Raw genomic sequence first — 20,351 nt, 5'->3', positions numbered from 1 at the left:
CTGTGATACCTGTAAGCACTCAGAAACGCCAACTTTCTCAACTATTACACCTGTATGTGGTGAGAGTGATTTTGCCCCAGTGAGTAAAACGTGTACCTCTGGTGGGACTCGAACCCACAATCCCCGGTTTAGGAGACCGATGCCTTATCCATTAGGCCACAGAGGCTGACTGGCGTTATGCTGGCGGAGTGCTCGCTCAAATCAACACTTGCCAAGTGTACCCTTCCTGGTGCGCTACTCTACGTCTGCAGAGAGTCAGGACGTCGCATGAGCCTTTCCTGTGTGCCTGTACATACTCAGACAAATCGAAGTCCAGGCACCTACTTTCTGCTGGCAATTCTTATACCTGCCGTCTTATTGTATTCCCTTTCTGAACTCCAAGTCCTGCACACAAGACAGTTAAGTGACTATTCATATGGGTCATACTGTTTACCAACAAGTAATTTTAAAATAGCGTTTCCTTTCACAGCGTCATCACGCTTTGAAACACTTCGGCAGCTAAAGGTCGATTGATAATGGCCGTCGTTTCGTTTCAGGTTGTCAGTAAGTGCGCATTTTCATATCGTCGTCATACCTGTGATACCTGTAAGCACTCAGAAACGCCAACTTTCTCAACTATTACACCTGTATGTGGTGAGAGTGATTTTGCCCCAGTGAGTAAAACGTGTACCTCTGGTGGGACTCGAACCCACAATCCCCGGTTTAGGAGACCGATGCCTTATCCATTAGGCCACAGAGGCTGACTGGCGTTATGCTGGCGGAGTGCTCGCTCAAATCAACACTTGCCAAGTGTACCCTTCCTGGTGCGCTACTCTACGTCTGCAGAGAGTCAGGACGTCGCATGAGCCTTTCCTGTGTGCCTGTACATACTCAGACAAATCGAAGTCCAGGCACCTACTTTCTGCTGGCAATTCTTATACCTGCCGTCTTATTGTATTCCCTTTCTGAACTCCAAGTCCTGCACACAAGACAGTTAAGTGACTATTCATATGGGTCATACTGTTTACCAACAAGTAATTTTAAAATAGCGTTTCCTTTCACAGCGTCATCACGCTTTGAAACACTTCGGCAGCTAAAGGTCGATTGATAATGGCCGTCGTTTCGTTTCAGGTTGTCAGTAAGTGCGCATTTTCATATCGTCGTCATACCTGTGATACCTGTAAGCACTCAGAAACGCCAACTTTCTCAACTATTACACCTGTATGTGGTGAGAGTGATTTTGCCCCAGTGAGTAAAACGTGTACCTCTGGTGGGACTCGAACCCACAATCCCCGGTTTAGGAGACCGATGCCTTATCCATTAGGCCACAGAGGCTGACTGGCGTTATGCTGGCGGAGTGCTCGCTCAAATCAACACTTGCCAAGTGTACCCTTCCTGGTGCGCTACTCTACGTCTGCAGAGAGTCAGGACGTCGCATGAGCCTTTCCTGTGTGCCTGTACATACTCAGACAAATCGAAGTCCAGGCACCTACTTTCTGCTGGCAATTCTTATACCTGCCGTCTTATTGTATTCCCTTTCTGAACTCCAAGTCCTGCACACAAGACAGTTAAGTGACTATTCATATGGGTCATACTGTTTACCAACAAGTAATTTTAAAATAGCGTTTCCTTTCACAGCGTCATCACGCTTTGAAACACTTCGGCAGCTAAAGGTCGATTGATAATGGCCGTCGTTTCGTTTCAGGTTGTCAGTAAGTGCGCATTTTCATATCGTCGTCATACCTGTGATACCTGTAAGCACTCAGAAACGCCAACTTTCTCAACTATTACACCTGTATGTGGTGAGAGTGATTTTGCCCCAGTGAGTAAAACGTGTACCTCTGGTGGGACTCGAACCCACAATCCCCGGTTTAGGAGACCGATGCCTTATCCATTAGGCCACAGAGGCTGACTGGCGTTATGCTGGCGGAGTGCTCGCTCAAATCAACACTTGCCAAGTGTACCCTTCCTGGTGCGCTACTCTACGTCTGCAGAGAGTCAGGACGTCGCATGAGCCTTTCCTGTGTGCCTGTACATACTCAGACAAATCGAAGTCCAGGCACCTACTTTCTGCTGGCAATTCTTATACCTGCCGTCTTATTGTATTCCCTTTCTGAACTCCAAGTCCTGCACACAAGACAGTTAAGTGACTATTCATATGGGTCATACTGTTTACCAACAAGTAATTTTAAAATAGCGTTTCCTTTCACAGCGTCATCACGCTTTGAAACACTTCGGCAGCTAAAGGTCGATTGATAATGGCCGTCGTTTCGTTTCAGGTTGTCAGTAAGTGCGCATTTTCATATCGTCGTCATACCTGTGATACCTGTAAGCACTCAGAAACGCCAACTTTCTCAACTATTACACCTGTATGTGGTGAGAGTGATTTTGCCCCAGTGAGTAAAACGTGTACCTCTGGTGGGACTCGAACCCACAATCCCCGGTTTAGGAGACCGATGCCTTATCCATTAGGCCACAGAGGCTGACTGGCGTTATGCTGGCGGAGTGCTCGCTCAAATCAACACTTGCCAAGTGTACCCTTCCTGGTGCGCTACTCTACGTCTGCAGAGAGTCAGGACGTCGCATGAGCCTTTCCTGTGTGCCTGTACATACTCAGACAAATCGAAGTCCAGGCACCTACTTTCTGCTGGCAATTCTTATACCTGCCGTCTTATTGTATTCCCTTTCTGAACTCCAAGTCCTGCACACAAGACAGTTAAGTGACTATTCATATGGGTCATACTGTTTACCAACAAGTAATTTTAAAATAGCGTTTCCTTTCACAGCGTCATCACGCTTTGAAACACTTCGGCAGCTAAAGGTCGATTGATAATGGCCGTCGTTTCGTTTCAGGTTGTCAGTAAGTGCGCATTTTCATATCGTCGTCATACCTGTGATACCTGTAAGCACTCAGAAACGCCAACTTTCTCAACTATTACACCTGTATGTGGTGAGAGTGATTTTGCCCCAGTGAGTAAAACGTGTACCTCTGGTGGGACTCGAACCCACAATCCCCGGTTTAGGAGACCGATGCCTTATCCATTAGGCCACAGAGGCTGACTGGCGTTATGCTGGCGGAGTGCTCGCTCAAATCAACACTTGCCAAGTGTGCCCTTCCTGGTGCGCTACTCTACGTCTGCAGAGAGTCAGGACGTCGCATGAGCCTTTCCTGTGTGCCTGTACATACTCACACAAATCGAAGTCCAGGCACCTACTTTCTGCTGGCAATTCTTATACCTGCCGTCTTATTGTATTCCCTTTCTGAACTCCAAGTCCTGCACACAAGACAGTTAAGTGACTATTCATATGGGTCATACTGTTTACCAACAAGTAATTTTAAAATAGCGTTTCCTTTCACAGCGTCATCACGCTTTGAAACACTTCGGCAGCTAAAGGTCGATTTATAATGGCCGTCGTTTCGTTTCAGGTTGTCAGTAAGTGCGCATTTTCATATCGTCGTCATACCTGTGATACCTGTAAGCACTCAGAAACGCCAACTTTCTCAACTATTACACCTGTATGTGGTGAGAGTGATTTTGCCCCAGTGAGTAAAACGTGTACCTCTGGTGGGACTCGAACCCACAATCCCCGGTTTAGGAGACCGATGCCTTATCCATTAGGCCACAGAGGCTGACTGGCGTTATGCTGGCGGAGTGCTCGCTCAAATCAACACTTGCCAAGTGTACCCTTCCTGGTGCGCTACTCTACGTCTGCAGAGAGTCAGGACGTCGCATGAGCCTTTCCTGTGTGCCTGTACATACTCAGACAAATCGAAGTCCAGGCACCTACTTTCTGCTGGCAATTCTTATACCTGCCGTCTTATTGTATTCCCTTTCTGAACTCCAAGTCCTGCACACAAGACAGTTAAGTGACTATTCATATGGGTCATACTGTTTACCAACAAGTAATTTTAAAATAGCGTTTCCTTTCACAGCGTCATCACGCTTTGAAACACTTCGGCAGCTAAAGGTCGATTGATAATGGCCGTCGTTTCGTTTCAGGTTGTCAGTAAGTGCGCATTTTCATATCGTCGTCATACCTGTGATACCTGTAAGCACTCAGAAACGCCAACTTTCTCAACTATTACACCTGTATGTGGTGAGAGTGATTTTGCCCCAGTGAGTAAAACGTGTACCTCTGGTGGGACTCGAACCCACAATCCCCGGTTTAGGAGACCGATGCCTTATCCATTAGGCCACAGAGGCTGACTGGCGTTATGCTGGCGGAGTGCTCGCTCAAATCAACACTTGCCAAGTGTACCCTTCCTGGTGCGCTACTCTACGTCTGCAGAGAGTCAGGACGTCGCATGAGCCTTTCCTGTGTGCCTGTACATACTCAGACAAATCGAAGTCCAGGCACCTACTTTCTGCTGGCAATTCTTATACCTGCCGTCTTATTGTATTCCCTTTCTGAACTCCAAGTCCTGCACACAAGACAGTTAAGTGACTATTCATATGGGTCATACTGTTTACCAACAAGTAATTTTAAAATAGCGTTTCCTTTCACAGCGTCATCACGCTTTGAAACACTTCGGCAGCTAAAGGTCGATTGATAATGGCCGTCGTTTCGTTTCAGGTTGTCAGTAAGTGCGCATTTTCATATCGTCGTCATACCTGTGATACCTGTAAGCACTCAGAAACGCCAACTTTCTCAACTATTACACCTGTATGTGGTGAGAGTGATTTTGCCCCAGTGAGTAAAACGTGTACCTCTGGTGGGACTCGAACCCACAATCCCCGGTTTAGGAGACCGATGCCTTATCCATTAGGCCACAGAGGCTGACTGGCGTTATGCTGGCGGAGTGCTCGCTCAAATCAACACTTGCCAAGTGTACCCTTCCTGGTGCGCTACTCTACGTCTGCAGAGAGTCAGGACGTCGCATGAGCCTTTCCTGTGTGCCTGTACATACTCAGACAAATCGAAGTCCAGGCACCTACTTTCTGCTGGCAATTCTTATACCTGCCGTCTTATTGTATTCCCTTTCTGAACTCCAAGTCCTGCACACAAGACAGTTAAGTGACTATTCATATGGGTCATACTGTTTACCAACAAGTAATTTTAAAATAGCGTTTCCTTTCACAGCGTCATCACGCTTTGAAACACTTCGGCAGCTAAAGGTCGATTGATAATGGCCGTCGTTTCGTTTCAGGTTGTCAGTAAGTGCGCATTTTCATATCGTCGTCATACCTGTGATACCTGTAAGCACTCAGAAACGCCAACTTTCTCAACTATTACACCTGTATGTGGTGAGAGTGATTTTGCCCCAGTGAGTAAAACGTGTACCTCTGGTGGGACTCGAACCCACAATCCCCGGTTTAGGAGACCGATGCCTTATCCATTAGGCCACAGAGGCTGACTGGCGTTATGCTGGCGGAGTGCTCGCTCAAATCAACACTTGCCAAGTGTACCCTTCCTGGTGCGCTACTCTACGTCTGCAGAGAGTCAGGACGTCGCATGAGCCTTTCCTGTGTGCCTGTACATACTCAGACAAATCGAAGTCCAGGCACCTACTTTCTGCTGGCAATTCTTATACCTGCCGTCTTATTGTATTCCCTTTCTGAACTCCAAGTCCTGCACACAAGACAGTTAAGTGACTATTCATATGGGTCATACTGTTTACCAACAAGTAATTTTAAAATAGCGTTTCCTTTCACAGCGTCATCACGCTTTGAAACACTTCGGCAGCTAAAGGTCGATTGATAATGGCCGTCGTTTCGTTTCAGGTTGTCAGTAAGTGCGCATTTTCATATCGTCGTCATACCTGTGATACCTGTAAGCACTCAGAAACGCCAACTTTCTCAACTATTACACCTGTATGTGGTGAGAGTGATTTTGCCCCAGTGAGTAAAACGTGTACCTCTGGTGGGACTCGAACCCACAATCCCCGGTTTAGGAGACCGATGCCTTATCCATTAGGCCACAGAGGCTGACTGGCGTTATGCTGGCGGAGTGCTCGCTCAAATCAACACTTGCCAAGTGTACCCTTCCTGGTGCGCTACTCTACGTCTGCAGAGAGTCAGGACGTCGCATGAGCCTTTCCTGTGTGCCTGTACATACTCAGACAAATCGAAGTCCAGGCACCTACTTTCTGCTGGCAATTCTTATACCTGCCGTCTTATTGTATTCCCTTTCTGAACTCCAAGTCCTGCACACAAGACAGTTAAGTGACTATTCATATGGGTCATACTGTTTACCAACAAGTAATTTTAAAATAGCGTTTCCTTTCACAGCGTCATCACGCTTTGAAACACTTCGGCAGCTAAAGGTCGATTGATAATGGCCGTCGTTTCGTTTCAGGTTGTCAGTAAGTGCGCATTTTCATATCGTCGTCATACCTGTGATACCTGTAAGCACTCAGAAACGCCAACTTTCTCAACTATTACACCTGTATGTGGTGAGAGTGATTTTGCCCCAGTGAGTAAAACGTGTACCTCTGGTGGGACTCGAACCCACAATCCCCGGTTTAGGAGACCGATGCCTTATCCATTAGGCCACAGAGGCTGACTGGCGTTACGCTGGCGGAGTGCTCGCTCAAATCAACACTTGCCAAGTGTACCCTTCCTGGTGCGCTACTCTACGTCTGCAGAGAGTCAGGACGTCGCATGAGCCTTTCCTGTGTGCCTGTACATACTCAGACAAATCGAAGTCCAGGCACCTACTTTCTGCTGGCAATTCTTATACCTGCCGTCTTATTGTATTCCCTTTCTGAACTCCAAGTCCTGCACACAAGACAGTTAAGTGACTATTCATATGGGTCATACTGTTTACCAACAAGTAATTTTAAAATAGCGTTTCCTTTCACAGCGTCATCACGCTTTGAAACACTTCGGCAGCTAAAGGTCGATTGATAATGGCCGTCGTTTCGTTTCAGGTTGTCAGTAAGTGCGCATTTTCATATCGTCGTCATACCTGTGATACCTGTAAGCACTCAGAAACGCCAACTTTCTCAACTATTACACCTGTATGTGGTGAGAGTGATTTTGCCCCAGTGAGTAAAACGTGTACCTCTGGTGGGACTCGAACCCACAATCCCCGGTTTAGGAGACCGATGCCTTATCCATTAGGCCACAGAGGCTGACTGGCGTTATGCTGGCGGAGTGCTCGCTCAAATCAACACTTGCCAAGTGTACCCTTCCTGGTGCGCTACTCTACGTCTGCAGAGAGTCAGGACGTCGCATGAGCCTTTCCTGTGTGCCTGTACATACTCAGACAAATCGAAGTCCAGGCACCTACTTTCTGCTGGCAATTCTTATACCTGCCGTCGTCTTATTGTATTCCCTTTCTGAACTCCAAGTCCTGCACACAAGACAGTTAAGTGACTATTCATATGGGTCATACTGTTTACCAACAAGTAATTTTAAAATAGCGTTTCCTTTCACAGCGTCATCACGCTTTGAAACACTTCGGCAGCTAAAGGTCGATTGATAATGGCCGTCGTTTCGTTTCAGGTTGTCAGTAAGTGCGCATTTTCATATCGTCGTCATACCTGTGATACCTGTAAGCACTCAGAAACGCCAACTTTCTCAACTATTACACCTGTATGTGGTGAGAGTGATTTTGCCCCAGTGAGTAAAACGTGTACCTCTGGTGGGACTCGAACCCACAATCCCCGGTTTAGGAGACCGATGCCTTATCCATTAGGCCACAGAGGCTGACTGGCGTTATGCTGGCGGAGTGCTCGCTCAAATCAACGCTTGCCAAGTGTACCCTTCCTGGTGCGCTACTCTACGTCTGCAGAGAGTCAGGACGTCGCATGAGCCTTTCCTGTGTGCCTGTACATACTCAGACAAATCGAAGTCCAGGCACCTACTTTCTGCTGGCAATTCTTATACCTGCCGTCTTATTGTATTCCCTTTCTGAACTCCAAGTCCTGCACACAAGACAGTTAAGTGACTATTCATATGGGTCATACTGTTTACCAACAAGTAATTTTAAAATAGCGTTTCCTTTCACAGCGTCATCACGCTTTGAAACACTTCGGCAGCTAAAGGTCGATTGATAATGGCCGTCGTTTCGTTTCAGGTTGTCAGTAAGTGCGCATTTTCATATCGTCGTCATACCTGTGATACCTGTAAGCACTCAGAAACGCCAACTTTCTCAACTATTACACCTGTATGTGGTGAGAGTGATTTTGCCCCAGTGAGTAAAACGTGTACCTCTGGTGGGACTCGAACCCACAATCCCCGGTTTAGGAGACCGATGCCTTATCCATTAGGCCACAGAGGCTGACTGGCGTTATGCTGGCGGAGTGCTCGCTCAAATCAACACTTGCCAAGTGTACCCTTCCTGGTGCGCTACTCTACGTCTGCAGAGAGTCAGGACGTCGCATGAGCCTTTCCTGTGTGCCTGTACATACTCAGACAAATCGAAGTCCAGGCACCTACTTTCTGCTGGCAATTCTTATACCTGCCGTCTTATTGTATTCCCTTTCTGAACTCCAAGTCCTGCACACAAGACAGTTAAGTGACTATTCATATGGGTCATACTGTTTACCAACAAGTAATTTTAAAATAGCGTTTCCTTTCACAGCGTCATCACGCTTTGAAACACTTCGGCAGCTAAAGGTCGATTGATAATGGCCGTCGTTTCGTTTCAGGTTGTCAGTAAGTGCGCATTTTCATATCGTCGTCATACCTGTGATACCTGTAAGCACTCAGAAACGCCAACTTTCTCAACTATTACACCTGTATGTGGTGAGAGTGATTTTGCCCCAGTGAGTAAAACGTGTACCTCTGGTGGGACTCGAACCCACAATCCCCGGTTTAGGAGACCGATGCCTTATCCATTAGGCCACAGAGGCTGACTGGCGTTACGCTGGCGGAGTGCTCGCTCAAATCAACACTTGCCAAGTGTACCCTTCCTGGTGCGCTACTCTACGTCTGCAGAGAGTCAGGACGTCGCATGAGCCTTTCCTGTGTGCCTGTACATACTCAGACAAATCGAAGTCCAGGCACCTACTTTCTGCTGGCAATTCTTATACCTGCCGTCTTATTGTATTCCCTTTCTGAACTCCAAGTCCTGCACACAAGACAGTTAAGTGACTATTCATATGGGTCATACTGTTTACCAACAAGTAATTTTAAAATAGCGTTTCCTTTCACAGCGTCATCACGCTTTGAAACACTTCGGCAGCTAAAGGTCGATTGATAATGGCCGTCGTTTCGTTTCAGGTTGTCAGTAAGTGCGCATTTTCATATCGTCGTCATACCTGTGATACCTGTAAGCACTCAGAAACGCCAACTTTCTCAACTATTACACCTGTATGTGGTGAGAGTGATTTTGCCCCAGTGAGTAAAACGTGTACCTCTGGTGGGACTCGAACCCACAATCCCCGGTTTAGGAGACCGATGCCTTATCCATTAGGCCACAGAGGCTGACTGGCGTTATGCTGGCGGAGTGCTCGCTCAAATCAACACTTGCCAAGTGTACCCTTCCTGGTGCGCTACTCTACGTCTGCAGAGAGTCAGGACGTCGCATGAGCCTTTCCTGTGTGCCTGTACATACTCAGACAAATCGAAGTCCAGGCACCTACTTTCTGCTGGCAATTCTTATACCTGCCGTCTTATTGTATTCCCTTTCTGAACTCCAAGTCCTGCACACAAGACAGTTAAGTGACTATTCATATGGGTCATACTGTTTACCAACAAGTAATTTTAAAATAGCGTTTCCTTTCACAGCGTCATCACGCTTTGAAACACTTCGGCAGCTAAAGGTCGATTGATAATGGCCGTCGTTTCGTTTCAGGTTGTCAGTAAGTGCGCATTTTCATATCGTCGTCATACCTGTGATACCTGTAAGCACTCAGAAACGCCAACTTTCTCAACTATTACACCTGTATGTGGTGAGAGTGATTTTGCCCCAGTGAGTAAAACGTGTACCTCTGGTGGGACTCGAACCCACAATCCCCGGTTTAGGAGACCGATGCCTTATCCATTAGGCCACAGAGGCTGACTGGCGTTACGCTGGCGGAGTGCTCGCTCAAATCAACACTTGCCAAGTGTACCCTTCCTGGTGCGCTACTCTACGTCTGCAGAGAGTCAGGACGTCGCATGAGCCTTTCCTGTGTGCCTGTACATACTCAGACAAATCGAAGTCCAGGCACCTACTTTCTGCTGGCAATTCTTATACCTGCCGTCTTATTGTATTCCCTTTCTGAACTCCAAGTCCTGCACACAAGACAGTTAAGTGACTATTCATATGGGTCATACTGTTTACCAACAAGTAATTTTAAAATAGCGTTTCCTTTCACAGCGTCATCACGCTTTGAAACACTTCGGCAGCTAAAGGTCGATTGATAATGGCCGTCGTTTCGTTTCAGGTTGTCAGTAAGTGCGCATTTTCATATCGTCGTCATACCTGTGATACCTGTAAGCACTCAGAAACGCCAACTTTCTCAACTATTACACCTGTATGTGGTGAGAGTGATTTTGCCCCAGTGAGTAAAACGTGTACCTCTGGTGGGACTCGAACCCACAATCCCCGGTTTAGGAGACCGATGCCTTATCCATTAGGCCACAGAGGCTGACTGGCGTTATGCTGGCGGAGTGCTCGCTCAAATCAACACTTGCCAAGTGTACCCTTCCTGGTGCGCTACTCTACGTCTGCAGAGAGTCAGGACGTCGCATGAGCCTTTCCTGTGTGCCTGTACATACTCAGACAAATCGAAGTCCAGGCACCTACTTTCTGCTGGCAATTCTTATACCTGCCGTCTTATTGTATTCCCTTTCTGAACTCCAAGTCCTGCACACAAGACAGTTAAGTGACTATTCATATGGGTCATACTGTTTACCAACAAGTAATTTTAAAATAGCGTTTCCTTTCACAGCGTCATCACGCTTTGAAACACTTCGGCAGCTAAAGGTCGATTGATAATGGCCGTCGTTTCGTTTCAGGTTGTCAGTAAGTGCGCATTTTCATATCGTCGTCATACCTGTGATACCTGTAAGCACTCAGAAACGCCAACTTTCTCAACTATTACACCTGTATGTGGTGAGAGTGATTTTGCCCCAGTGAGTAAAACGTGTACCTCTGGTGGGACTCGAACCCACAATCCCCGGTTTAGGAGACCGATGCCTTATCCATTAGGCCACAGAGGCTGACTGGCGTTATGCTGGCGGAGTGCTCGCTCAAATCAACACTTGCCAAGTGTACCCTTCCTGGTGCGCTACTCTACGTCTGCAGAGAGTCAGGACGTCGCATGAGCCTTTCCTGTGTGCCTGTACATACTCAGACAAATCGAAGTCCAGGCACCTACTTTCTGCTGGCAATTCTTATACCTGCCGTCTTATTGTATTCCCTTTCTGAACTCCAAGTCCTGCACACAAGACAGTTAAGTGACTATTCATATGGGTCATACTGTTTACCAACAAGTAATTTTAAAATAGCGTTTCCTTTCACAGCGTCATCACGCTTTGAAACACTTCGGCAGCTAAAGGTCGATTGATAATGGCCGTCGTTTCGTTTCAGGTTGTCAGTAAGTGCGCATTTTCATATCGTCGTCATACCTGTGATACCTGTAAGCACTCAGAAACGCCAACTTTCTCAACTATTACACCTGTATGTGGTGAGAGTGATTTTGCCCCAGTGAGTAAAACGTGTACCTCTGGTGGGACTCGAACCCACAATCCCCGGTTTAGGAGACCGATGCCTTATCCATTAGGCCACAGAGGCTGACTGGCGTTATGCTGGCGGAGTGCTCGCTCAAATCAACACTTGCCAAGTGTACCCTTCCTGGTGCGCTACTCTACGTCTGCAGAGAGTCAGGACGTCGCATGAGCCTTTCCTGTGTGCCTGTACATACTCAGACAAATCGAAGTCCAGGCACCTACTTTCTGCTGGCAATTCTTATACCTGCCGTCTTATTGTATTCCCTTTCTGAACTCCAAGTCCTGCACACAAGACAGTTAAGTGACTATTCATATGGGTCATACTGTTTACCAACAAGTAATTTTAAAATAGCGTTTCCTTTCACAGCGTCATCACGCTTTGAAACACTTCGGCAGCTAAAGGTCGATTGATAATGGCCGTCGTTTCGTTTCAGGTTGTCAGTAAGTGCGCATTTTCATATCGTCGTCATACCTGTGATACCTGTAAGCACTCAGAAACGCCAACTTTCTCAACTATTACACCTGTATGTGGTGAGAGTGATTTTGCCCCAGTGAGTAAAACGTGTACCTCTGGTGGGACTCGAACCCACAATCCCCGGTTTAGGAGACCGATGCCTTATCCATTAGGCCACAGAGGCTGACTGGCGTTATGCTGGCGGAGTGCTCGCTCAAATCAACACTTGCCAAGTGTACCCTTCCTGGTGCGCTACTCTACGTCTGCAGAGAGTCAGGACGTCGCATGAGCCTTTCCTGTGTGCCTGTACATACTCAGACAAATCGAAGTCCAGGCACCTACTTTCTGCTGGCAATTCTTATACCTGCCGTCTTATTGTATTCCCTTTCTGAACTCCAAGTCCTGCACACAAGACAGTTAAGTGACTATTCATATGGGTCATACTGTTTACCAACAAGTAATTTTAAAATAGCGTTTCCTTTCACAGCGTCATCACGCTTTGAAACACTTCGGCAGCTAAAGGTCGATTGATAATGGCCGTCGTTTCGTTTCAGGTTGTCAGTAAGTGCGCATTTTCATATCGTCGTCATACCTGTGATACCTGTAAGCACTCAGAAACGCCAACTTTCTCAACTATTACACCTGTATGTGGTGAGAGTGATTTTGCCCCAGTGAGTAAAACGTGTACCTCTGGTGGGACTCGAACCCACAATCCCCGGTTTAGGAGACCGATGCCTTATCCATTAGGCCACAGAGGCTGACTGGCGTTACGCTGGCGGAGTGCTCGCTCAAATCAACACTTGCCAAGTGTACCCTTCCTGGTGCGCTACTCTACGTCTGCAGAGAGTCAGGACGTCGCATGAGCCTTTCCTGTGTGCCTGTACATACTCAGACAAATCGAAGTCCAGGCACCTACTTTCTGCTGGCAATTCTTATACCTGCCGTCTTATTGTATTCCCTTTCTGAACTCCAAGTCCTGCACACAAGACAGTTAAGTGACTATTCATATGGGTCATACTGTTTACCAACAAGTAATTTTAAAATAGCGTTTCCTTTCACAGCGTCATCACGCTTTGAAACACTTCGGCAGCTAAAGGTCGATTGATAATGGCCGTCGTTTCGTTTCAGGTTGTCAGTAAGTGCGCATTTTCATATCGTCGTCATACCTGTGATACCTGTAAGCACTCAGAAACGCCAACTTTCTCAACTATTACACCTGTATGTGGTGAGAGTGATTTTGCCCCAGTGAGTAAAACGTGTACCTCTGGTGGGACTCGAACCCACAATCCCCGGTTTAGGAGACCGATGCCTTATCCATTAGGCCACAGAGGCTGACTGGCGTTATGCTGGCGGAGTGCTCGCTCAAATCAACACTTGCCAAGTGTACCCTTCCTGGTGCGCTACTCTACGTCTGCAGAGAGTCAGGACGTCGCATGAGCCTTTCCTGTGTGCCTGTACATACTCAGACAAATCGAAGTCCAGGCACCTACTTTCTGCTGGCAATTCTTATACCTGCCGTCTTATTGTATTCCCTTTCTGAACTCCAAGTCCTGCACACAAGACAGTTAAGTGACTATTCATATGGGTCATACTGTTTACCAACAAGTAATTTTAAAATAGCGTTTCCTTTCACAGCGTCATCACGCTTTGAAACACTTCGGCAGCTAAAGGTCGATTGATAATGGCCGTCGTTTCGTTTCAGGTTGTCAGTAAGTGCGCATTTTCATATCGTCGTCATACCTGTGATACCTGTAAGCACTCAGAAACGCCAACTTTCTCAACTATTACACCTGTATGTGGTGAGAGTGATTTTGCCCCAGTGAGTAAAACGTGTACCTCTGGTGGGACTCGAACCCACAATCCCCGGTTTAGGAGACCGATGCCTTATCCATTAGGCCACAGAGGCTGACTGGCGTTACGCTGGCGGAGTGCTCGCTCAAATCAACACTTGCCAAGTGTACCCTTCCTGGTGCGCTACTCTACGTCTGCAGAGAGTCAGGACGTCGCATGAGCCTTTCCTGTGTGCCTGTACATACTCAGACAAATCGAAGTCCAGGCACCTACTTTCTGCTGGCAATTCTTATACCTGCCGTCTTATTGTATTCCCTTTCTGAACTCCAAGTCCTGCACACAAGACAGTTAAGTGACTATTCATATGGGTCATACTGTTTACCAACAAGTAATTTTAAAATAGCGTTTCCTTTCACAGCGTCATCACGCTTTGAAACACTTCGGCAGCTAAAGGTCGATTGATAATGGCCGTCGTTTCGTTTCAGGTTGTCAGTAAGTGCGCATTTTCATATCGTCGTCATACCTGTGATACCTGTAAGCACTCAGAAACGCCAACTTTCTCAACTATTACACCTGTATGTGGTGAGAGTGATTTTGCCCCAGTGAGTAAAACGTGTACCTCTGGTGGGACTCGAACCCACAATCCCCGGTTTAGGAGACCGATGCCTTATCCATTAGGCCACAGAGGCTGACTGGCGTTATGCTGGCGGAGTGCTCGCTCAAATCAACACTTGCCAAGTGTACCCTTCCTGGTGCGCTACTCTACGTCTGCAGAGAGTCAGGACGTCGCATGAGCCTTTCCTGTGTGCCTGTACATACTCAGACAAATCGAAGTCCAGGCACCTACTTTCTGCTGGCAATTCTTATACCTGCCGTCTTATTGTATTCCCTTTCTGAACTCCAAGTCCTGCACACAAGACAGTTAAGTGACTATTCATATGGGTCATACTGTTTACCAACAAGTAATTTTAAAATAGCGTTTCCTTTCACAGCGTCATCACGCTTTGAAACACTTCGGCAGCTAAAGGTCGATTGATAATGGCCGTCGTTTCGTTTCAGGTTGTCAGTAAGTGCGCATTTTCATATCGTCGTCATACCTGTGATACCTGTAAGCACTCAGAAACGCCAACTTTCTCAACTATTACACCTGTATGTGGTGAGAGTGATTTTGCCCCAGTGAGTAAAACGTGTACCTCTGGTGGGACTCGAACCCACAATCCCCGGTTTAGGAGACCGATGCCTTATCCATTAGGCCACAGAGGCTGACTGGCGTTATGCTGGCGGAGTGCTCGCTCAAATCAACACTTGCCAAGTGTACCCTTCCTGGTGCGCTACTCTACGTCTGCAGAGAGTCAGGACGTCGCATGAGCCTTTCCTGTGTGCCTGTACATACTCAGACAAATCGAAGTCCAGGCACCTACTTTCTGCTGGCAATTCTTATACCTGCCGTCTTATTGTATTCCCTTTCTGAACTCCAAGTCCTGCACACAAGACAGTTAAGTGACTATTCATATGGGTCATACTGTTTACCAACAAGTAATTTTAAAATAGCGTTTCCTTTCACAGCGTCATCACGCTTTGAAACACTTCGGCAGCTAAAGGTCGATTGATAATGGCCGTCGTTTCGTTTCAGGTTGTCAGTAAGTGCGCATTTTCATATCGTCGTCATACCTGTGATACCTGTAAGCACTCAGAAACGCCAACTTTCTCAACTATTACACCTGTATGTGGTGAGAGTGATTTTGCCCCAGTGAGTAAAACGTGTACCTCTGGTGGGACTCGAACCCACAATCCCCGGTTTAGGAGACCGATGCCTTATCCATTAGGCCACAGAGGCTGACTGGCGTTATGCTGGCGGAGTGCTCGCTCAAATCAACACTTGCCAAGTGTACCCTTCCTGGTGCGCTACTCTACGTCTGCAGAGAGTCAGGACGTCGCATGAGCCTTTCCTGTGTGCCTGTACATACTCAGACAAATCGAAGTCCAGGCACCTACTTTCTGCTGGCAATTCTTATACCTGCCGTCTTATTGTATTCCCTTTCTGAACTCCAAGTCCTGCACACAAGACAGTTAAGTGACTATTCATATGGGTCATACTGTTTACCAACAAGTAATTTTAAAATAGCGTTTCCTTTCACAGCGTCATCACGCTTTGAAACACTTCGGCAGCTAAAGGTCGATTGATAATGGCCGTCGTTTCGTTTCAGGTTGTCAGTAAGTGCGCATTTTCATATCGTCGTCATACCTGTGATACCTGTAAGCACTCAGAAACGCCAACTTTCTCAACTATTACACCTGTATGTGGTGAGAGTGATTTTGCCCCAGTGAGTAAAACGTGTACCTCTGGTGGGACTCGAACCCACAATCCCCGGTTTAGGAGACCGATGCCTTATCCATTAGGCCACAGAGGCTGACTGGCGTTATGCTGGCGGAGTGCTCGCTCAAATCAACACTTGCCAAGTGTACCCTTCCTGGTGCGCTACTCTACGTCTGCAGAGAGTCAGGACGTCGCATGAGCCTTTCCTGTGTGCCTGTACATACTCAGACAAATCGAAGTCCAGGCACCTACTTTCTGCTGGCAATTCTTATACCTGCCGTCTTATTGTATTCCCTTTCTGAACTCCAAGTCCTGCACACAAGACAGTTAAGTGACTATTCATATGGGTCATACTGTTTACCAACAAGTAATTTTAAAATAGCGTTTCCTTTCACAGCGTCATCACGCTTTGAAACACTTCGGCAGCTAAAGGTCGATTGATAATGGCCGTCGTTTCGTTTCAGGTTGTCAGTAAGTGCGCATTTTCATATCGTCGTCATACCTGTGATACCTGTAAGCACTCAGAAACGCCAACTTTCTCAACTATTACACCTGTATGTGGTGAGAGTGATTTTGCCCCAGTGAGTAAAACGTGTACCTCTGGTGGGACTCGAACCCACAATCCCCGGTTTAGGGGACCGATGCCTTATCCATTAGGCCACAGAGGCTGACTGGCGTTATGCTGGCGGAGTGCTCGCTCAAATCAACACTTGCCAAGTGTACCCTTCCTGGTGCGCTACTCTACGTCTGCAGAGAGTCAGGACGTCGCATGAGCCTTTCCTGTGTGCCTGTACATACTCAGACAAATCGAAGTCCAGGCACCTACTTTCTGCTGGCAATTCTTATACCTGCCGTCTTATTGTATTCCCTTTCTGAACTCCAAGTCCTGCACACAAGACAGTTAAGTGACTATTCATATGGGTCATACTGTTTACCAACAAGTAATTTTAAAATAGCGTTTCCTTTCACAGCGTCATCACGCTTTGAAACACTTCGGCAGCTAAAGGTCGATTGATAATGGCCGTCGTTTCGTTTCAGGTTGTCAGTAAGTGCGCATTTTCATATCGTCGTCATACCTGTGATACCTGTAAGCACTCAGAAACGCCAACTTTCTCAACTATTACACCTGTATGTGGTGAGAGTGATTTTGCCCCAGTGAGTAAAACGTGTACCTCTGGTGGGACTCGAACCCACAATCCCCGGTTTAGGAGACCGATGCCTTATCCATTAGGCCACAGAGGCTGACTGGCGTTATGCTGGCGGAGTGCTCGCTCAAATCAACACTTGCCAAGTGTACCCTTCCTGGTGCGCTACTCTACGTCTGCAGAGAGTCAGGACGTCGCATGAGCCTTTCCTGTGTGCCTGTACATACTCAGACAAATCGAAGTCCAGGCACCTACTTTCTGCTGGCAATTCTTATACCTGCCATCTTATTGTATTCCCTTTCTGAACTCCAAGTCCTGCACACAAGACAGTTAAGTGACTATTCATATGGGTCATACTGTTTACCAACAAGTAATTTTAAAATAGCGTTTCCTTTCACAGCGTCATCACGCTTTGAAACACTTCGGCAGCTAAAGGTCGATTGATAATGGCCGTCGTTTCGTTTCAGGTTGTCAGTAAGTGCGCATTTTCATATCGTCGTCATACCTGTGATACCTGTAAGCACTCAGAAACGCCAACTTTCTCAACTATTACACCTGTATGTGGTGAGAGTGATTTTGCCCCAGTGAGTAAAACGTGTACCTCTGGTGGGACTCGAACCCACAATCCCCGGTTTAGGAGACCGATGCCTTATCCATTAGGCCACAGAGGCTGACTGGCGTTATGCTGGCGGAGTGCTCGCTCAAATCAACACTTGCCAAGTGTACCCTTCCTGGTGCGCTACTCTACGTCTGCAGAGAGTCAGGACGTCGCATGAGCCTTTCCTGTGTGCCTGTACATACTCAGACAAATCGAAGTCCAGGCACCTACTTTCTGCTGGCAATTCTTATACCTGCCGTCTTATTGTATTCCCTTTCTGAACTCCAAGTCCTGCACACAAGACAGTTAAGTGACTATTCATATGGGTCATACTGTTTACCAACAAGTAATTTTAAAATAGCGTTTCCTTTCACAGCGTCATCACGCTTTGAAACACTTCGGCAGCTAAAGGTCGATTGATAATGGCCGTCGTTTCGTTTCAGGTTGTCAGTAAGTGCGCATTTTCATATCGTCGTCATACCTGTGATACCTGTAAGCACTCAGAAACGCCAACTTTCTCAACTATTACACCTGTATGTGGTGAGAGTGATTTTGCCCCAGTGAGTAAAACGTGTACCTCTGGTGGGACTCGAACCCACAATCCCCGGTTTAGGAGACCGATGCCTTATCCATTAGGCCACAGAGGCTGACTGGCGTTATGCTGGCGGAGTGCTCGCTCAAATCAACACTTGCCAAGTGTACCCTTCCTGGTGCGCTACTCTACGTCTGCAGAGAGTCAGGACGTCGCATGAGCCTTTCCTGTGTGCCTGTACATACTCAGACAAATCGAAGTCCAGGCACCTACTTTCTGCTGGCAATTCTTATACCTGCCGTCTTATTGTATTCCCTTTCTGAACTCCAAGTCCTGCACACAAGACAGTTAAGTGACTATTCATATGGGTCATACTGTTTACCAACAAGTAATTTTAAAATAGCGTTTCCTTTCACAGCGTCATCACGCTTTGAAACACTTCGGCAGCTAAAGGTCGATTGATAATGGCCGTCGTTTCGTTTCAGGTTGTCAGTAAGTGCGCATTTTCATATCGTCGTCATACCTGTGATACCTGTAAGCACTCAGAAACGCCAACTTTCTCAACTATTACACCTGTATGTGGTGAGAGTGATTTTGCCCCAGTGAGTAAAACGTGTACCTCTGGTGGGACTCGAACCCACAATCCCCGGTTTAGGAGACCGATGCCTTATCCATTAGGCCACAGAGGCTGACTGGCGTTATGCTGGCGGAGTGCTCGCTCAAATCAACACTTGCCAAGTGTACCCTTCCTGGTGCGCTACTCTACGTCTGCAGAGAGTCAGGACGTCGCATGAGCCTTTCCTGTGTGCCTGTACATACTCAGACAAATCGAAGTCCAGGCACCTACTTTCTGCTGGCAATTCTTATACCTGCCGTCGTCTTATTGTATTCCCTTTCTGAACTCCAAGTCCTGCACACAAGACAGTTAAGTGACTATTCATATGGGTCATACTGTTTACCAACAAGTAATTTTAAAATAGCGTTTCCTTTCACAGCGTCATCACGCTTTGAAACACTTCGGCAGCTAAAGGTCGATTGATAATGGCCGTCGTTTCGTTTCAGGTTGTCAGTAAGTGCGCATTTTCATATCGTCGTCATACCTGTGATACCTGTAAGCACTCAGAAACGCCAACTTTCTCAACTATTACACCTGTATGTGGTGAGAGTGATTTTGCCCCAGTGAGTAAAACGTGTACCTCTGGTGGGACTCGAACCCACAATCCCCGGTTTAGGAGACCGATGCCTTATCCATTAGGCCACAGAGGCTGACTGGCGTTATGCTGGCGGAGTGCTCGCTCAAATCAACACTTGCCAAGTGTACCCTTCCTGGTGCGCTACTCTACGTCTGCAGAGAGTCAGGACGTCGCATGAGCCTTTCCTGTGTGCCTGTACATACTCAGACAAATCGAAGTCCAGGCACCTACTTTCTGCTGGCAATTCTTATACCTGCCGTCTTATTGTATTCCCTTTCTGAACTCCAAGTCCTGCACACAAGACAGTTAAGTGACTATTCATATGGGTCATACTGTTTACCAACAAGTAATTTTAAAATAGCGTTTCCTTTCACAGCGTCATCACGCTTTGAAACACTTCGGCAGCTAAAGGTCGATTGATAATGGCCGTCGTTTCGTTTCAGGTTGTCAGTAAGTGCGCATTTTCATATCGTCGTCATACCTGTGATACCTGTAAGCACTCAGAAACGCCAACTTTCTCAACTATTACACCTGTATGTGGTGAGAGTGATTTTGCCCCAGTGAGTAAAACGTGTACCTCTGGTGGGACTCGAACCCACAATCCCCGGTTTAGGAGACCGATGCCTTATCCATTAGGCCACAGAGGCTGACTGGCGTTATGCTGGCGGAGTGCTCGCTCAAATCAACACTTGCCAAGTGTACCCTTCCTGGTGCGCTACTCTACGTCTGCAGAGAG

At 47.1% G+C, this 20,351-nt stretch overlaps 36 non-coding genes across 36 annotated transcripts; all 36 read right to left on the bottom strand.

Moving 5' to 3' along the window:
- Nucleotides 1-93: 93 nt before the first annotated feature.
- Nucleotides 94-166, bottom strand: Trnar-ccu (transfer RNA arginine (anticodon CCU)). Its single transcript has one exon. It is a non-coding gene; the product is annotated as a tRNA-Arg (tRNA).
- Nucleotides 167-667: 501 nt separating this feature from the next.
- Nucleotides 668-740, bottom strand: Trnar-ccu (transfer RNA arginine (anticodon CCU)). Its single transcript has one exon. It is a non-coding gene; the product is annotated as a tRNA-Arg (tRNA).
- A 501-nt stretch (nucleotides 741-1,241) lies between these two features.
- On the bottom strand, nucleotides 1,242-1,314 carry Trnar-ccu (transfer RNA arginine (anticodon CCU)). The gene has a single exon. It is a non-coding gene; the product is annotated as a tRNA-Arg (tRNA).
- Nucleotides 1,315-1,815: 501 nt separating this feature from the next.
- Nucleotides 1,816-1,888, bottom strand: Trnar-ccu (transfer RNA arginine (anticodon CCU)). The gene has a single exon. It is a non-coding gene; the product is annotated as a tRNA-Arg (tRNA).
- Nucleotides 1,889-2,389: 501 nt separating this feature from the next.
- Nucleotides 2,390-2,462, bottom strand: Trnar-ccu (transfer RNA arginine (anticodon CCU)). Its single transcript has one exon. It is a non-coding gene; the product is annotated as a tRNA-Arg (tRNA).
- A 501-nt stretch (nucleotides 2,463-2,963) lies between these two features.
- Trnar-ccu (transfer RNA arginine (anticodon CCU)) lies at nucleotides 2,964-3,036 on the bottom strand. The gene has a single exon. It is a non-coding gene; the product is annotated as a tRNA-Arg (tRNA).
- A 501-nt stretch (nucleotides 3,037-3,537) lies between these two features.
- Trnar-ccu (transfer RNA arginine (anticodon CCU)) lies at nucleotides 3,538-3,610 on the bottom strand. Its single transcript has one exon. It is a non-coding gene; the product is annotated as a tRNA-Arg (tRNA).
- A 501-nt stretch (nucleotides 3,611-4,111) lies between these two features.
- On the bottom strand, nucleotides 4,112-4,184 carry Trnar-ccu (transfer RNA arginine (anticodon CCU)). The gene has a single exon. It is a non-coding gene; the product is annotated as a tRNA-Arg (tRNA).
- A 501-nt stretch (nucleotides 4,185-4,685) lies between these two features.
- Nucleotides 4,686-4,758, bottom strand: Trnar-ccu (transfer RNA arginine (anticodon CCU)). Its single transcript has one exon. It is a non-coding gene; the product is annotated as a tRNA-Arg (tRNA).
- A 501-nt stretch (nucleotides 4,759-5,259) lies between these two features.
- On the bottom strand, nucleotides 5,260-5,332 carry Trnar-ccu (transfer RNA arginine (anticodon CCU)). The gene has a single exon. It is a non-coding gene; the product is annotated as a tRNA-Arg (tRNA).
- A 501-nt stretch (nucleotides 5,333-5,833) lies between these two features.
- Nucleotides 5,834-5,906, bottom strand: Trnar-ccu (transfer RNA arginine (anticodon CCU)). The gene has a single exon. It is a non-coding gene; the product is annotated as a tRNA-Arg (tRNA).
- Nucleotides 5,907-6,407: 501 nt separating this feature from the next.
- On the bottom strand, nucleotides 6,408-6,480 carry Trnar-ccu (transfer RNA arginine (anticodon CCU)). Its single transcript has one exon. It is a non-coding gene; the product is annotated as a tRNA-Arg (tRNA).
- Nucleotides 6,481-6,981: 501 nt separating this feature from the next.
- Nucleotides 6,982-7,054, bottom strand: Trnar-ccu (transfer RNA arginine (anticodon CCU)). The gene has a single exon. It is a non-coding gene; the product is annotated as a tRNA-Arg (tRNA).
- Nucleotides 7,055-7,558: 504 nt separating this feature from the next.
- On the bottom strand, nucleotides 7,559-7,631 carry Trnar-ccu (transfer RNA arginine (anticodon CCU)). The gene has a single exon. It is a non-coding gene; the product is annotated as a tRNA-Arg (tRNA).
- Nucleotides 7,632-8,132: 501 nt separating this feature from the next.
- On the bottom strand, nucleotides 8,133-8,205 carry Trnar-ccu (transfer RNA arginine (anticodon CCU)). Its single transcript has one exon. It is a non-coding gene; the product is annotated as a tRNA-Arg (tRNA).
- Nucleotides 8,206-8,706: 501 nt separating this feature from the next.
- Trnar-ccu (transfer RNA arginine (anticodon CCU)) lies at nucleotides 8,707-8,779 on the bottom strand. The gene has a single exon. It is a non-coding gene; the product is annotated as a tRNA-Arg (tRNA).
- Nucleotides 8,780-9,280: 501 nt separating this feature from the next.
- Nucleotides 9,281-9,353, bottom strand: Trnar-ccu (transfer RNA arginine (anticodon CCU)). The gene has a single exon. It is a non-coding gene; the product is annotated as a tRNA-Arg (tRNA).
- A 501-nt stretch (nucleotides 9,354-9,854) lies between these two features.
- Nucleotides 9,855-9,927, bottom strand: Trnar-ccu (transfer RNA arginine (anticodon CCU)). The gene has a single exon. It is a non-coding gene; the product is annotated as a tRNA-Arg (tRNA).
- A 501-nt stretch (nucleotides 9,928-10,428) lies between these two features.
- Nucleotides 10,429-10,501, bottom strand: Trnar-ccu (transfer RNA arginine (anticodon CCU)). The gene has a single exon. It is a non-coding gene; the product is annotated as a tRNA-Arg (tRNA).
- Nucleotides 10,502-11,002: 501 nt separating this feature from the next.
- Trnar-ccu (transfer RNA arginine (anticodon CCU)) lies at nucleotides 11,003-11,075 on the bottom strand. The gene has a single exon. It is a non-coding gene; the product is annotated as a tRNA-Arg (tRNA).
- A 501-nt stretch (nucleotides 11,076-11,576) lies between these two features.
- Nucleotides 11,577-11,649, bottom strand: Trnar-ccu (transfer RNA arginine (anticodon CCU)). The gene has a single exon. It is a non-coding gene; the product is annotated as a tRNA-Arg (tRNA).
- A 501-nt stretch (nucleotides 11,650-12,150) lies between these two features.
- On the bottom strand, nucleotides 12,151-12,223 carry Trnar-ccu (transfer RNA arginine (anticodon CCU)). The gene has a single exon. It is a non-coding gene; the product is annotated as a tRNA-Arg (tRNA).
- Nucleotides 12,224-12,724: 501 nt separating this feature from the next.
- Nucleotides 12,725-12,797, bottom strand: Trnar-ccu (transfer RNA arginine (anticodon CCU)). The gene has a single exon. It is a non-coding gene; the product is annotated as a tRNA-Arg (tRNA).
- A 501-nt stretch (nucleotides 12,798-13,298) lies between these two features.
- Trnar-ccu (transfer RNA arginine (anticodon CCU)) lies at nucleotides 13,299-13,371 on the bottom strand. Its single transcript has one exon. It is a non-coding gene; the product is annotated as a tRNA-Arg (tRNA).
- A 501-nt stretch (nucleotides 13,372-13,872) lies between these two features.
- Trnar-ccu (transfer RNA arginine (anticodon CCU)) lies at nucleotides 13,873-13,945 on the bottom strand. The gene has a single exon. It is a non-coding gene; the product is annotated as a tRNA-Arg (tRNA).
- A 501-nt stretch (nucleotides 13,946-14,446) lies between these two features.
- On the bottom strand, nucleotides 14,447-14,519 carry Trnar-ccu (transfer RNA arginine (anticodon CCU)). Its single transcript has one exon. It is a non-coding gene; the product is annotated as a tRNA-Arg (tRNA).
- Nucleotides 14,520-15,020: 501 nt separating this feature from the next.
- Nucleotides 15,021-15,093, bottom strand: Trnar-ccu (transfer RNA arginine (anticodon CCU)). Its single transcript has one exon. It is a non-coding gene; the product is annotated as a tRNA-Arg (tRNA).
- Nucleotides 15,094-15,594: 501 nt separating this feature from the next.
- Trnar-ccu (transfer RNA arginine (anticodon CCU)) lies at nucleotides 15,595-15,667 on the bottom strand. The gene has a single exon. It is a non-coding gene; the product is annotated as a tRNA-Arg (tRNA).
- A 501-nt stretch (nucleotides 15,668-16,168) lies between these two features.
- Trnar-ccu (transfer RNA arginine (anticodon CCU)) lies at nucleotides 16,169-16,241 on the bottom strand. The gene has a single exon. It is a non-coding gene; the product is annotated as a tRNA-Arg (tRNA).
- A 501-nt stretch (nucleotides 16,242-16,742) lies between these two features.
- On the bottom strand, nucleotides 16,743-16,815 carry Trnar-ccu (transfer RNA arginine (anticodon CCU)). Its single transcript has one exon. It is a non-coding gene; the product is annotated as a tRNA-Arg (tRNA).
- Nucleotides 16,816-17,316: 501 nt separating this feature from the next.
- Nucleotides 17,317-17,389, bottom strand: Trnar-ccu (transfer RNA arginine (anticodon CCU)). Its single transcript has one exon. It is a non-coding gene; the product is annotated as a tRNA-Arg (tRNA).
- Nucleotides 17,390-17,890: 501 nt separating this feature from the next.
- Nucleotides 17,891-17,963, bottom strand: Trnar-ccu (transfer RNA arginine (anticodon CCU)). The gene has a single exon. It is a non-coding gene; the product is annotated as a tRNA-Arg (tRNA).
- A 501-nt stretch (nucleotides 17,964-18,464) lies between these two features.
- Nucleotides 18,465-18,537, bottom strand: Trnar-ccu (transfer RNA arginine (anticodon CCU)). The gene has a single exon. It is a non-coding gene; the product is annotated as a tRNA-Arg (tRNA).
- Nucleotides 18,538-19,038: 501 nt separating this feature from the next.
- Nucleotides 19,039-19,111, bottom strand: Trnar-ccu (transfer RNA arginine (anticodon CCU)). The gene has a single exon. It is a non-coding gene; the product is annotated as a tRNA-Arg (tRNA).
- A 504-nt stretch (nucleotides 19,112-19,615) lies between these two features.
- Nucleotides 19,616-19,688, bottom strand: Trnar-ccu (transfer RNA arginine (anticodon CCU)). The gene has a single exon. It is a non-coding gene; the product is annotated as a tRNA-Arg (tRNA).
- A 501-nt stretch (nucleotides 19,689-20,189) lies between these two features.
- On the bottom strand, nucleotides 20,190-20,262 carry Trnar-ccu (transfer RNA arginine (anticodon CCU)). Its single transcript has one exon. It is a non-coding gene; the product is annotated as a tRNA-Arg (tRNA).
- Between the last annotated feature and the right edge of the window lie 89 nt (nucleotides 20,263-20,351).

The sequence above is a fragment of the Schistocerca cancellata genome, unplaced genomic scaffold (assembly GCF_023864275.1).
Source record: "Schistocerca cancellata isolate TAMUIC-IGC-003103 unplaced genomic scaffold, iqSchCanc2.1 HiC_scaffold_828, whole genome shotgun sequence".
Classification (NCBI taxonomy): domain Eukaryota; kingdom Metazoa; phylum Arthropoda; class Insecta; order Orthoptera; family Acrididae; genus Schistocerca; species Schistocerca cancellata.
Note: the sequence above shows the minus strand (reverse complement) of the source record. Positions and strands in the feature narration are given on the sequence as shown.